This window comes from Colias croceus, chromosome 25, assembly GCF_905220415.1.
Source record: "Colias croceus chromosome 25, ilColCroc2.1".
In the NCBI taxonomy this organism is placed as follows: Eukaryota; Metazoa; Arthropoda; class Insecta; order Lepidoptera; family Pieridae; genus Colias; species Colias croceus.
In genome coordinates this window covers 2,194,438-2,210,607 of record NC_059561.1, presented here as the reverse complement: position 1 = coordinate 2,210,607, position 16,170 = coordinate 2,194,438, and the positions used below count along the sequence as shown (strand labels likewise).

Genomic DNA, 16,170 nt, shown 5'->3' with positions numbered 1-16,170 from the left:
AACGAATTAATTAGATAGATACCTACTCTATTTGCTTAAGATATTATACCGTCGTATTCTTGGAATAAATAGAAGTGTCTAGAAATTCTACAGTGATCGACTGCCTGTTTTACTAATTAGGTCTTCTACTAATCACCATTTATATACATTACTAGCGGTCCGCCCCGGCTTCGCCCGTGGTACATATTCACGTTTTCTCTACATAAGAACCATCCTCGAACTTCAAGGTATATTATAGAAAAAGAATTAACGAAATCGGTTAAGCCGTTCTCAAGTTATGCATTTACCAACACATTTTGGGATTCATTTTTATATTATAAAATTGACTCTATATTACCATTGCTAGAAATAATCTGAGTACAAATAGGATATTTTGAAACAAATTACAATAAACACCCATTACCTCTCATAACAGTATTACTTTAATAAAATACGAATTTTCGTAAGCAAAAAGTACATATTTGTACTTACCAAGCAATTTAAATTCCATCCTTACCGAGACCCTAATCGAATCTTATTTCTTTATAATAATAATTTGTTTGTAAAAAAACAAGGATTTCAAATTACGCGGAACGGTCGAAATGTTTAAATAGATTATTTACTCTGATAAAGGCTGTAATATCGAATTTTCTTTTTATCTTTACTGTAGCCTTGTTTTTCCATTTCATTTTTGTCTTTAATTATATATTCTGTTATAGTCTTATTATTGAAGTAAGTACATACCTACTTACTTCAATAATAAGACAATTATGTATAATATATTATACATACACACGTATACATTACAATTTCTTAATAAAAAATTTAAATCTTCATATTAATAAAAATACACGACACACTTAGCTTAAAACAGATTTAGTTTAATACTTAGCTTTTCATTTTAATAAATTATTTGTGACAAAAAAGTACCTTAGATACATTTATATTAAATTCATATTTCACAACCCTTTTTAATCGTGGTGGATTATATCTTAAGTCTTAAATCCTTATAAGAGACCTTATATTACGGCAATACTCTCAGTAGGTAATATTTTTTTTTGTCCCAATAAAAATAAAGATTCAACAAAACCGAGATCAAATACAAATTCAGACGTAGATCATTTGATTAGCCTTATTATTTATTATTCCAAATCTACTCTTATTTTCTATTATTTAAATATGACCATACAAAATGCCAGCTTTAAAAAAAATTGACATATCAAATATTTATTCAAAGTTATTACAAATACCTACTCTCCCATTAAAACCTTTAAAAGAACGCATATTAACCAGGCATTTTTATCTCCAAGACTCCATTAGAATTTTCAGGAACTTGATTATCAAGATACGACGGATTACAGGAACGTTAATTTAGGTAAATAAGCCGAAATAAAACAACAGCTAGCACAGCTAATGAGAAACTGTTTTATTTTCACATTGAGATAATATTACTTCGTATGGAGAAGACACCACGAACAAAATCTGTGCGACATTTTTTTGCTCTAGGTAACGTTTTAAAAATTATTATCTAGTTAATTAGGTACTTACCGATGAAAGTTATTCCTTTGCACTTTTCCGTATTATTTGTTTTATTTGTGCAATATCGTAACACACGAAGGCATATTTGATGCGTTTCACTTTAAAACAAATAAAAAGTGAGCGTGCAGTTACACCATATGGCGTATGTTGAGCGGAACATAGGTGATGTAGGCGGTGTCGTCTCCATATGTATATCTCAATATATTTTCAAGTATTTCAGTTTCAGGTAAAATATTTTGCGAACATTTTTTACATTCTCTGTGTTTAAACGGCTATGTTATATACGAACACTTGGCTCTGCGATATTCAAAGTACCAATTAGTTTAAATATATGTTAAAAATTAAAGTTAATTGGAATAAAACGCACTTTTACTTTATTTGAAACTGAAAATTCAGCTTTTAAATGTTTTAAAACTTTGATTAAATTTCGTGTTTTATTTAAAAAAATCTACGAACTTCTATTAATAACTACGAAAGCGTGTGTTGTTATTTCGGAAGAGATGACTTAACGAAAAAAATGTTTGAACAATTTATCTACAAAAACTTTGGGATTAAAAAACGACGTGTGGCACATGTGGACTGCCGTGGTAAAGCTTTTGCCACAGAACTATGCTATTGCATGCTATGCCTTCAAGCCACACCTCCGCCCGTCGGAGTGGGAAACGTGAGGTTTTTTCGTTACGGAATTTCTCGATTCGGTCCCCGCGATAGAAGCTATGCAGTAGCTTAATACGCTTAAGATCTTTTGTGTGACCTTTGACATTGAAATTTTTGCTTACGTGAGTTCCACGAAGTATAAAAATAGCTGTCTAATTGCCAGGCAAGGAACCTCCAACACGCCATAGTATAAATTATCACAATCAGGCCTTAACGAGGTCTCAATCAGTCCATTAGTATTCTGCGAATTGCGTGCTAAATTACTTGCTCTGTGAACACTGAACAATCTATGAAACAAAACTATTCAGCCATGGAATACTTCTAGAAACTTCGAGTATATTCACCAACGGAATCATAGGATACTTGAGAGTTTTAAGCATTGATTACTTGCGAACTTTATACTAACTATGTAGTACTTTACAAGTATTTGATGTTAATTTGTAGATATTATTCTCTCAAATTACTAATTAATACTTGGTAATGTCACTTAAGGGAATGTAACAGTCAGAAAGGAATAACATTTAATTTTTACAAATCATTATTATGAATTGAATTTATTTACATTAGAACCTAATATCAAATATTGTGAATATATAATTTCACATTCATATAGAGAAGTATTAACAAAGCATATAGAGAAGAAATTGAAATTACTAAAACAACTCCATTAATATAAGACGTGTTATAATATAATATTATGTAATAACTTCAAAGGCTTGCACAAATTGAGCTCATTTGTATGGTATTAGTGCATTGCGTCATTCTATTGTAATAAACATTTTTTCATTTATATAATATAAATAAAATAATGTCCTTTCCTTGGTCAAGATTTAAAAGTCCATCGTTTGATGCATGGCTATAAAATCGCAGAATTGAAACAAATGTGAAATTTCCTATAACAGTCTTCCGTACTATTTCTAAACATACTCACAAACATTCACATTTATTAGTAGAGTTATTGCTCGTTGTAACAACATTATAATATTCTCTATCTTTTCTCTTTAATTATTATAATATAAACATTGAATACGCATTTCATACTAATATTCTAAAACACGAAACATAACAGTCAGCGCCATCTAGTCGCAAAACAAGGAGGTAACTAATAATTGTATGAACTTTGGCCACTTTGTAGCCAATTTTATAATCAAAAAGCCCCAAGAAAAGCCAATTTCTATACCTATAGAATGTTCCAAGAAAAATAGAAACTGATCGTATTATTAGGTAATAAATAAGCTTTAATGAGCACTAAGTCTAGATTTCATCTTACAAGCTAATAGTTCGTTAATTAGACGTATCATTCTTTCATTCGATTATAAGTAAGATATATTTAGTTTTCAGTTCATTATTTTTACACGAGTATTGGGTATTTACTTCTGTGTATCAGTATATTTTATTACAAGTACATCGTGATCAAATTACACGTAAAAAATCCTTTCTTAAAAAAACTGACGTTAGAATTAACTTTTTAATGTTGACAAACATTTCTAAACCCTTTTTAAAATGAATCGTAAACTGCATAGAAGTTTAACAAATAATCATAGATACAAATAATGTTTGGTTCTATAATACATCATAATTGTATACTTAATAAAGAAGTAAGTACTGAAATACAAAAAAATTAATCTATTTTAAACAATTTAGTTATCTACTTTCACTTCGAACAAATTAAGCATAAAATACAAGTCTATAGCAAAAAAACATTCGTACAAATGTATTGTTCAAACAATCATTAATCGAAACAACAATAATTCTCTTCGCTGGAAGTGTTAGCCATCCGTCTAATCCGTTCCTAATTTATACATTACGCAATGCGTATATCACTTGGTGTAAAATTACATATTCAGGGTTCTATATCTCTTCTGTTTCAGGCACAACGTCTCTCACAACGTTATACTAAGGGCCGATTTTTCAATCCTTGGTTAAAATTTATCCGTCCAATAAAGTATTACACGAACATTTTAAAATGTCACCTGTAAGCTGTCAAATACGGACAATTAGAATACATTTTTGAAATGGTAGTTTACGTCACGAATACGTTATTCGATGAATAAGTTTTTTAACCAACGATTGAAAAATCAGCCAATCATCAAATTGAAAAATCAGAAATCATAATATGTATTATAACGTTGTGAGAGACTAGTGTATATAAGTATTTTCGACCGACTATAAAAAAGGAGGAGGTTCTCATTTCGATTGTATTTTTTGGGTTTTTGTCTCAGAAATTTCGAACTTTCGATTTACAGATATTTGGATAGTATAACATCTGTAAATCTTTGTACCACCTTTCTTGCGAATAAATAATTTAAATTTGACTGAGTGAACAGGTTTTAATAATTTTATTTGAAAGTTAAACTACATGCCAGGCGGCATGTAGTTCCTCATTTTCATTATAATATATACTATGGTATAGTATAAAGATATATTAATAAACAGAAGAATTATGCTATGGCCCTAAATAGTTTAGTTAGCCTGCTGGTATTTCTACCAGCGTAAATATTAGTAGGAGGAACGGTAGGTAGGAAATATTTAGGATATTTTATGCTAATATATTTTTCTTCATTAGGTACTTGTAATTAACCTCTACAACAGCTCTACCTTGACTCTACCGAATCTTAAGATTCTTATTTTTGTTCTGTTATTCTTATAGCTTCATTAATAACTAACAAAGACATAAACAATTAAAATACATAATAAGATAGTTTAAGGAGTTAAACCCTAGGTAGGTGTTATCCTTTATCCTGAAAAAAAGCACTTATTATTCACCAGATCTAGAAACCAAATAAATCATGAATTTACACCAATCAACGCACCAAACCGCTTGGTGTAAAGTATTTCATACATAGGTTCGTTAAATGAACAAGACTTTTTGGAAGTTCATTCACTTTGTTAGCAGAATGGGGAAGGAAACTTGAGTGAAAGTTCTTCATTTTTGCAGTCGAAAGTTAGAGCATTAGCATACATGTTCATGGATGGAAATAAAACTTTTCAAAGTCGTTTTTCCCTTTGCAAAGTCTATTTTTATGTTTCTAATATAAGGTCAAGTTAGGATGTGTGAATGTAAGAAAATATATAATGTAGCTTTCTGCCCGCATTTCAAAAAAATAAGATTTTTTACTATGATAAAAAGCAAAGCTAAAAGATAGCCTTGAGGACTATCTAGCCTCCTAACTATCTCGGATCTCCAGACACAAATATCACTACATAGTATAAAACAAAGTCGCTTTCTCTGTCCCTATGTTCCTTTGTATGCTGAAATCTTTGAAACTACACAACTAATTTTGATGCGGTTTTTTTAATAGATAGAGTGATTCAAGAGGAAGGTTTTAGTTTATAATTATTAGCTATTAATGTTATAAAATAGCTCCGTCGCAGGTCGCTACGTGAAAGAAAAATAACAAACATTCTTCCGCGTTTATAATATTTGTAAGGATGTATTTGCATTTCATTGCAATGTGGTCCATCATAAAAGGAAACTTTTATTTTCCATTGTAAGTGTTGATTCATTTCACATCTGTTGCATTTTCTATTTGTCTTACATCCTCAAAACCTCAAACATAAATAACTAGCTGTGCATCCTGGCTTCGCCTGTGTTACATAGTCGATCAACTTAGAAACCTTCGTAAGCTTGCGCAACACTTTGCTGAAAATCATCACATGATTAAATGCATAGGTTACAATTCTTTATAGGACATACAGGTGAACATTCATGTTATGTATATATGTTTATAGATAGACTAGCTTTCCGCCGGCGGCTCCGCCCGCGGTTTCAAAGAAAAATTAGCATAGTTCCCGTTCCCGTGGAATTACCATGATAAAACCTATCCTATATTACTCGTGGATAATGTAGCTTTTGAATGGTGAAAGAATTTTTAAAATCGGTCCAGTAGTTTATGAGCCTATTCATTACAATCAAACAAACAAACAAACAAAGTTTTCCTCTTTATAATATTAGTGTAGATAGGTAAGATTCTATATTGTATTCTAGCCTACCGAGATTTGTTTACTATGCATATATTTAACCAGGACTAATAATTTATTTAGTAAAGACAGCACCAACAAGGCGATAGATTGGTTTGACCAAAAACGGCATCGTCAATTTTTAACCAACATTCCAAAACTCTCAATCCGTAGCGTGTGTTTTTCCTCATTTTTATCTTGATAAATACGCGCTACCGTTGGGAAAGATTCGAGGCGTATTTCCATGCACAAAAACTACGAATTTTTTGCAGCCACGAGTGAGGCTTCGATTAAATATACGATAAAAAACCGTCGACGTTTAGTATTTTTGGAAAAAAACTTTTCTATACGGCAATTTATCTCTTAAATAAGATTATAAGATATAGATATTGATTATTGCCTAAAAATGACAAAAAACAGCACGCAAAACATGTTTTTTGTCATGTTTAGGCAATAATCGTTTTTTATGTAACACCCATTTATGTATTTACCTATGTATTATTAAAAACATTTATTATCGAATCCACTTATTGTTTTGAATATTATAATGTTTTAAATGTTTTTTCATTAAATCACTTGTTACTAGCGCAAAAAGCCGCTTCGCTGAAATGGAATTAGGCAGGGCACATAAGTCGCATCCCGGAAGAACTGTGGGCCAAGATAACGACTTTGTGGAGCCCAGGAACAGATAGAAGGCGTCGCGGTAGGCCGAAGAAGAGATGGCGAGATGAACTTGACCAATTTATAAATGACTGGTTTTACATTAGGAAAAGACCGCGATTCATGGCAGCGCCTTAGAGAGGCCTTTGCCCAGCATTGGGACACGACAAGCTAATACAACAACACTTGTCAGTTTCACAAACAAAGAGAACATAAAAATGATAATTTAAATTTCTTTAAATCAACTTTGTTCATCCAACCGTGCTGTATCATACATGGTTGGATCTTATACACCTTTTAAGCTAAAAATACGTATTATTGAGGTATCTAAGTTATGTTTTATAACAAAGGAATGTCTCTTTTGCGTACTTTTGCAAAGATTATTTAATTATATAATACTTTAACATTCCCATAGGTAAATGCTTACATCACTTAATCAATCTCACATTGAACAAAATAAATTTTTCTTAGAATTTACATATTATTAATTATAATTTTATCGATTACTAGCTTTCCGCCCGCGGCTTCGCCCGCGTTTTCAGAGAAAACCCCGCATAGTTCCCTTTCCCGTGGGATTTCCGGGATAAAACCTATCCTATCTCTCAAGTTGGATCGAACTGCACATGGTGTGCGAATTTTATCATAATCGGTTTAGTGGTTTAGGAGTCCATTGAGGACAAACATTGTGACACGAGATTTATATATATTAAGATTTTAAACAAATCATCGTGGCCATGTTATCTAGGGCTATTGGCGATCTAACTAATTCTGAAGAAAATTCACTTCAATCTGTATCTCTCTTGTCATAGATTTCCATAATGTATAAACCTATTCAAATAATGTGTATGAGTTATATTTATAAAGAGTATTATAGAATATTTTTTGTATCAATTTTATGAAGTCCGAAATAAATTTGCCTAACGACGGTAAAATATCAAAAGGGATCTACTTTTGCATAAAATGGTAATGAGTTCTAATCTCTTTTTAATACTATTTGGAATGTAAATAATATTTCTTGAATACACTAGAAACATAAAAAGAATTAATTTTGAATTAAAATGGTAAAACATATCAGTTTTAGTACCGCTCCTATAATTTTTAGAATAAGAAGAAAATATATGACGTGAATGTATGTTTTAAATACTACTGTTTTTGCATTTTTAAACAAGGTATATAAATATTATACGATTTAAATTATTCCAATGAAAGTTATTTCCTGTTATACAATTTTCAGTATTATAATATTATTCCCAATTCACATATTATAACTATTTTGTTATATGAATATTTCATTTAGTATACAAAAGTATCGACTGAGTTTTTTATTCAATTTTCGCAACATTTCCATTAAAACTTCACAGATCTACAACAAGTTAAAGAATAATACAGAACAAAAATAGGTACTCACATTAATTCGTAGCAAAACAAAACTCAACAAAACCCACTTCACAGAGAACTTTCACTTTGCAAGTTAAACTTTTCAACATTCAACACTTAAAATTCTGAACACAACACTTCGCGTAATTTCGAGATTCGTGATTCTCGCAGCAAACCGCCGGCGACGCTACGTTGTGCTACGACCGTAGAGCATCTACGACTGTGCGTAGTGGCACACAGCGCCCCCTATCGGAGCTCCTTAGAAGCTGCTTACAATGCGCAATCTTCTTTAAAGTTATTTAAGGACAATTGCCTGAATAAAGGGCAGCCGTAAACTTTTGCGTTAAGGTTTATGAGGGGTTTAAAGGTAAAAAGTAAATCTGACAAAATATATTGTGAGCAACTTTTTTGTGACTTGTTCAAACTAGTGGGTGGTAAAATTTCGTGTAAGCTCGAAAGTTTGTAGAATTAATAATGGTTTTGTCGGCATTGGATTTTGATGAATGTTTGCTCTGTAAACAGGGACCGTGTAATTTGTCATTCATCTCTGTAGATCATACATAAGTTTATATTATATTATGTATGATGATAAGATAATAAAATATATTATTAACATAATAATATTAGATAATAAAAAAAATATTGTATTATAAAATGTTTGTGTTGCATTATTTACGTATTTTGCAGTAGTCACTTCATATACCCCCGAACCATCTAAGGTGCGGAAAAAGATATCTTTTGTTTTTTTACTTCATTTTTAATGTAAAACAAAACAAAATAAACTAAAGCATATTATAAAGTATATTTAAAAATACACTTTTCTATGCTAAAACCTATCAAAGTTATTTTGCTAAGAAGTCAGCGATTTATTATGTTATTGCATTCCTTCACAAGCATGTAAAGATGTCGGCCAAGTGTGACCGAGTTGATTATTCCAAGCCATTAAACTATGATAATGAAGGAATTAGGAGTCTGTGAGTGAGTGGGAAGCATGATTCTATCGATGGTATGCTTGAATGCAGTATTATTGAAAGAAATAAATGAATTCCATATTGTTTGTGTGTGTATTTGCATATTAGAATAGAGCAGTAATTTTACATTTAGCTTTTGATGCTGCTTATGATATTTGAAAAAATAAAGAAAAAATTTGCTTAATATGTCGTCCTGTTAAGGCGAAGAACGTGAGATCGAATCTCACCTGCGCGTTGAGAGTAAAATTTCAAGGTTGCGTCATGGAAATACCGTCACGTCATGGAGTAAAGCGATGATTTTGGTATCTTTAAATCTTGCCAAAGAAGTTTCACTTCTGACACGTATGCTTGACACACACGCTCTTTTTTTGTCATTTTTCAAATATTTGTACATTGTTGCGTCTTATCCCATTAAAACAAAAACCTCTTACGATTTATTTTGTTCGGAATATTTCGTAGAAGAATCAAGAACTACAGTTGTTTACAATAATTTTAATCAATATTCACCGTAATTTAAACCAGTAACCTAATTAAATAATTAACCGTTCCAATAATCAAATAACTAATTAAATGAAATTGTGAAATCAGTGAAGTAATAGCATAAATAAGATTATAACACGCCTCAGAGAGCACGTAAAGCGGTATTTTGTCTGATCTTTTATATCTAGGACTAAATTTTATGAGTTTATGCGTGTTTTAATAATATTCACTATTTTATTGTATTGTGCAATAAAGTATAATTTGCCAATTCAACATATTTTTGATGACCCAAATGGGTATTTTCAATTATGTAAATTTTTCCATTTTCCTGTGCAGTTGGCTAGTTTGTATGAAAATCACATGTAACTTTCATTACCCTAACTTAGCCTGAAGTATGATTACATGTAATACTAGCAGCGCTCCGCTCCTGTTGGTATTAGCGAGATGATATAATATAGCCTATAGCCTTCCTCGATAAATGGGCTATCTAACACCGAAAGAATTTTTCAAATCAGAGCAGTTATAGTTTCTGAGATTAGCGCGTTTAAACAAACAAATGTTTCAGCTTTATAATATTTGTATAGTTATGCTCAATTTTTTTTATAAGCTCCTCTGTGCGGAACCAGCGTGTCAATTATGTAATCTAGAAAAGGTCATTAACAAATCTATTACACAAATAATAAAAGTTTACATAGATAAAACAATTTCAAATATTCACGTAAATTTTTACCAAAGTACCATTGAAATTAGCAGTATTATGTAACGAATTAAATTTATATTCATTATCTCTCATAATAAACGCTCAATGAAGCGGCTAATTAAACTGAACTGCACATACTAAACCGTTATTTGTTAAGTTAAATTTGAACATTAAAACTCATTGCTCTTAACACCCTAATTACAGTCTTCAAACTCCCTTTGTATTCATTTTGTAAACAAAGCAGATGTCGTACTGATAATTATTGTAAGAAAATTCATTTAAAATAATGTTCCTTATTTCGAGATAGACTTGTAACGGGTTCGAATAAATCTTTATGAACTGAGTGACGCTTTGGCTAGTGCTACGTGGTGCTACGACCGTAGAGCAGCTACGACTGTGCGTAGCTTTTGTGGGCAGTAGTTGTAAATAGAGTGGATTTAATCCTGTGGAAGATAAGCTAAATAGACAGACTTCATATAACAATTTGGTATCTTTAAAATTACTTCACCCGTTTTATTGAAACTTTGACTGTTTCCTAAGTTAAGGAAGTACTAAGAGATACTTAAAACAATACAAATATATATATAATACAATAATAAACATACATTCTGAATAAAATATGCATAATTTTGAGTTGAGAATCATGTAAATTTACAATTGATGTGTTTCGTATAGACAGATGAGAGAATAATTTTCGCATTCATAAAACTGAATGGTTTATTGTTGAATTGATGAATTCTACTTTTAATTATAACCACATTTTATTATTCAATATTTTTCAGCGCGACACCAGTAGAATATTTAAATATTCATAATATGTAAATCCAAGATTATTATATTCCACCCACATAGTTATAGTTAGCATAGTTCCCGTTCCCGTGGGATTTCCGGGATAAAACTTATCCTATGTCCCGGTGTAAAAAGTAGCCTATGTCCTTTCTCGGGTATCAAAGTACCTCTTTACCAAATTTCATACAAATTGGTTCAGTAGTTAAGGCGTGATTGAGTAACAGACAGACAGAGTTACTTACTCTAATCGCATTTATAATATTAGTATATAAATACATGTTTTAATATAATAATTCTACAAAGAACACATTTTACAAAGCCAATATTAGGATCTGCCCCTGTAGTCTGTACAAATTAGTCGGTAATTACCGATAACTTATTTATAGACCCGTCTTCAGCAATGAAAATGATGTCGCTTAATACCTCTCCCCAATTTGATGGAAGCATACAATGGATACATATTTGTTTATAATTTTTATTCTTCACAAAACTTTCCTTTATGCGTCAAAATATTTATATAATAATAGCCTTGTAGCAATGCATTTTTATCTAAATTAATAACATCATTATTTCAATTCCGTAGATATATGAAAAATAAATAAAATATAGATTTCATGGATTTGGAAAATCATTTCTTTGCAACACATTCGAATATTGTCAAAACAAATTATTCTTTGACATTGTCAATCGTTATGATACTGACGTTTGATCTCGACAAGATCTCGAAGGCCCTTCTCCCATTACGCTACCGGTATCCTACACGTCCGCGACTAGTATAGGTGGTCGTTTTTGCGTCGCGTTTCGCGCGTATCTCTTCGGAAGAAAGATAAAAAATTCTTATCATCATGTTGTAGTTCTCGTGCGGCTATAAAAACTCTACAATTTACTTAATATGTTTCTTTCAATATATGGATGAATCCAGTACATCCTACTTTTACATCGTCACTGGAATCGCTCGACATAGCGTCCGTCTACAAAAACGAGGCACAATAATGATGAATTTAGTCATTTTTCAGTCGCTTAATATGCGAGCATCGGGCAGCGAGCAAATATCTAACTAGTATTCTACTCGAGTATCGTATTCTAGAAGTATCGAAATGGGAGAAGGGCCTTACGGTTTGTGTGGATTTGTAGATACAGTTGATAATATCGGAAACATTATATATTATTATAATTTTATAATAAATAGAAGATATTTCACACTTCATTATGATTTAACGCAATATTTTTTTCTCTTATTTAATGTTATTGCAATTAAAATAAAATAAACAAATAATGTTTTATTTTTAAGATGGTTTCAAAATCTTATTGAAAATGTTAAGAAGCCTCTTATATTATATTAAATAAATATTAAAATAGTGTACTGCTGTCTGCATTTATTCAGCCTAAATTATTGCATTAATATTCGATTAATTTCTTTTTGAACTTCTAGGATAATAAAATTATACAGATGAATACAAATAAAATAAAACGATTCAATTACGAAATAAATTTATTAGAAAATTTTAATTTAACAGTTTATAAAAAAATTAATTTAACAGTTTATAATAGCGTAGTTGAAAATTAGGCTCAAAACCATCATCCCTCACCAACATAATAATTCTAGTAACTTGTTCATCTGTAAAATATAAAATTTATAGATAAATATTTATATTTAACACATAAATAATATTAACCGTGAACCGCTAAATCAATTGCATTGCATCCTTTGCTTATTAACTGTAATAAAATATACAATGATGCACATAATATAATATAATAATACAAGCTAACAAGTGATAACTGCGTTAAAAACAACCGACTTCAAACTTGCACTTGCAAAATTCACAAATACCTACAGACAAAAATGCTCATAAAATAAAAACTACTGGGCCTATCCGAATAAAATTTTTATGGGACCAATTCGACACCATCCCGCATCGAACAAAAAAAGAATCACGTAAATCGGTTCAGAAACCTCGGAGTAATCGGTGTACATACATAAAAAAAAAAAAAAAAATATACCGGCCGAATTGATAACCTCCTCCTTTTTTTGAAGTCGGTTAAAAATACAAGTGATACAAATTATCCGTTCCGTCCTTAGTTTTATTTCCGTCAGTTTCTATGATGTCTTAAAGATTTCTCAAAAGGATTCGAATTGAGAGCTTTTGGAGCCCTATCTTGTAGAGCTTTTGGAGTCTTTTGATTAGAATTTTATTGCACTTCACAAATAACAAAATATTACTAAACTAAAACTAATAGCTTTAACTATATAAAAACATAACGCAGATTGATATTTTCTTAGGATATTTGTTATCCAATAGATTTATAGGACTTTTAAGAACATAATTAAAAATTATCCTCTTGAAAACACACAATTTATATTTATTTTGATAGAAATATTATTTTCATGATTGATGATTGATGTCAAATGTCAAAAAAGTAAATAAAGAGGTTGCCATACATGGAATTTTGGATTCCATGAATATGTAATTAATAGAACATTAATTAAACGATTGATATAAAAAATATCGAATTTGATTAAAATTAAATTAACTGCCATGTTTTTTTGTGCATAAAATTTGCTTTTTTTATATGCAATTGCAATTGTAATAATGCGAAAATTAATATAACTAATTTTAATTTACTATCTATTCCCCAAAACTAAGCTAAATTTCTTGGAAAAAGAACACTAAATTTTTTAGGTCTATACTATAGTTACTGATTGGTTACTGATAATCGTTAGTTACCGACCGATTTCGGTCGATATCGATGTCGATTAGTGTCGAGACTACGCCTACTGGGCTGATTTCACAAAGACTTTAACGACAGAATATTATATACAGTTATTTGTAAGTTACTTCAAATAATATGAAATATCAGCTAATTCCAGAATGTACTAAGTGACTTTTTAAGGACTTTCAATGGCACATAGACGATATTGTAAGACGTAATTATTAATTATGGCTATTTTATTTTTGTAAATAATTATAACTGTCGAATAAAATTTTATAAGTAAGTATAGCTTGAAGTCTCACTAGCTGTTCGAGCTGCCTTTTGCTTGCTTTTTTTATTTAATGTAGCCTATGTTATTCGTAATGATTAAGCTTTTTAATGGTGTAAAAATATTACAATTGTTCCAGTAATTCCGGCGCCAATTCATGGAAAATAAACAATTCAATCTTTTCTCTGTATAAAATTAGCATCTTTAATAATCAATATTTTAAATGCAAAAGTTTATTTATTTGACGATTTTATAACATGAATTTTTTATCTCAGAGATAGTTAACGAGGCTTAATAACATAAGCTACTTTTTACCGTAGTTGACCAGAGTAGTTAATACAATAGTTAAACCACTTCTCATTGCTCACAACAAGAAATAATGCCACAAAACATTGCATAATACATTGTTAATAGGTACTTCTTGGTGTAAAACACCGTATCGCTTCTCAATTCCCAACTGGACGCTTTCTGAGTTTTATGTAGTGTTCATGCCTCTGATACTACACGCTTGTGAGACAAGGCCGGATTTACGGATTAAAAAGGGTTCAGGACCATATCCCGTAGGTATAGAAAATCAGATGTAAGTCATTTAGACAGATATATTTATTCATATATTAATAGCACTTTTCATGCACTACGTACCGATTTAGTTACGTGTAGAAAGTTGAAATTTTAAAGCTTGAATTTACTATTATGTTTTCAAATGTACATTTAATTAAAATGTTTTAATTAAATTTAATAATGGTGTACATTGTGTTGATAATGTATGAATGAATGAATGAAAACGCTTTATTGTACACCATTACAAACAGGAAAAAGCCATACATACAGAAGAGATGCACAAATGGCGGCCTTATGGCTTTAGTAGCCATCTCTTCCAGGCAACCAAGTAACATTACGCAATGTAAGGGCCAGCTAATTATTTACCTAGCCTTCCGATCGTGCAAGTCGGCCCTGTGTTTAGATTGAAAAAGAAAGCTAGAACTCGCGGGATAATATAAATTTACTGAGAATGAGATTTGATCATATATCGAGCCATTCGGGAAATTCGAAACACTCTATTCGATCTCTAAGTATTAAGAAAATAAACTGGCTGCCAATTCCAATTTCCTCTATATTAACTAATAAAAAATATCACAGAAATAGAAAAAAAGCAGAAAACATTTGTGGGAAATTATTTTTTTCTTCTACAAATAAAAAAAATCTATACATCATCGTCAGCCTTCGTCAGCAATATCAGCATCATGGCAAGGAACATAAACTACTCTTCTTCTTCTTCTTTTTTGTTTGTAGCCTTCCCGATCCCAGTAGAGACGGATTCTGTCAGTGTCCAGTGTCATGCATGTACAGATCAAAATTATTGATCTTTAATTTCAATGACTACGGTTGTAATGTAGCAACTTGATACTCTGTGCTGAAGAAAAATCACGGAAGAGATTGAGCAGTTCATGTATAAGGGCGTATTCAGAAAGAAAGCTTGAAACTTATAAGCGCTTATCGGCGCTTGTCAATGCTCAAACCAGCTTGTCAAAACCAGCATTGACAAGCTTGTCAAAACCAGCATTGACAAGCGCCGATAAGCGCTTATAAGTTTCAAGCTTTCTTTCTGAATACACCCTAAACTCATACTTGCAAAAAATGGCAATTTGTCAGGAACCTGTCAATTTTTTTTTTTCGAAAAACACTGATTTTAACATGCAAGGAAATAATGACATTTTAATATGTATTTGCTTTGTGATTTGCTATTTATAAGTATTTTTCGGGTTCGCAATCGACTGTTTCCGGCCTCTTATTTTTAAAACGTTTTTAATTAAAATCTCTGTTTAATCTATAAGATAAAATCTTATACCTATTACAAATTCTATACAAATTCTTAGAACTTCTTTTATTATCTGTAAAATCATAATATTTCAACTAAGATTTCAACCATTTAAAGATCTTTGAAAGGGCTTTCGTTTTCAATAATATTAACTAGGTATATGTTTATTATACAAACCTTCTCATATTTACATCGTTTCAGAGAATATAAATTACAGAAATAGCGTATATTTTGTTATATATATATATAAATACCA

General features: G+C 30.7%; 1 protein-coding gene across 1 annotated transcript in view; it reads right to left on the bottom strand.

Moving 5' to 3' along the window:
• Positions 1–8,231, bottom strand: part of LOC123703216 (titin homolog) — a 139,783-nt gene extending 131,552 nt beyond the window's left edge. The window contains exon 1 of the mRNA XM_045651145.1: positions 8,204–8,231. The gene's annotated coding sequence lies outside the window, so the exon portion shown is untranslated. The remainder of the gene's footprint in view (positions 1–8,203) is intronic.
• Between the last annotated feature and the right edge of the window lie 7,939 nt (positions 8,232–16,170).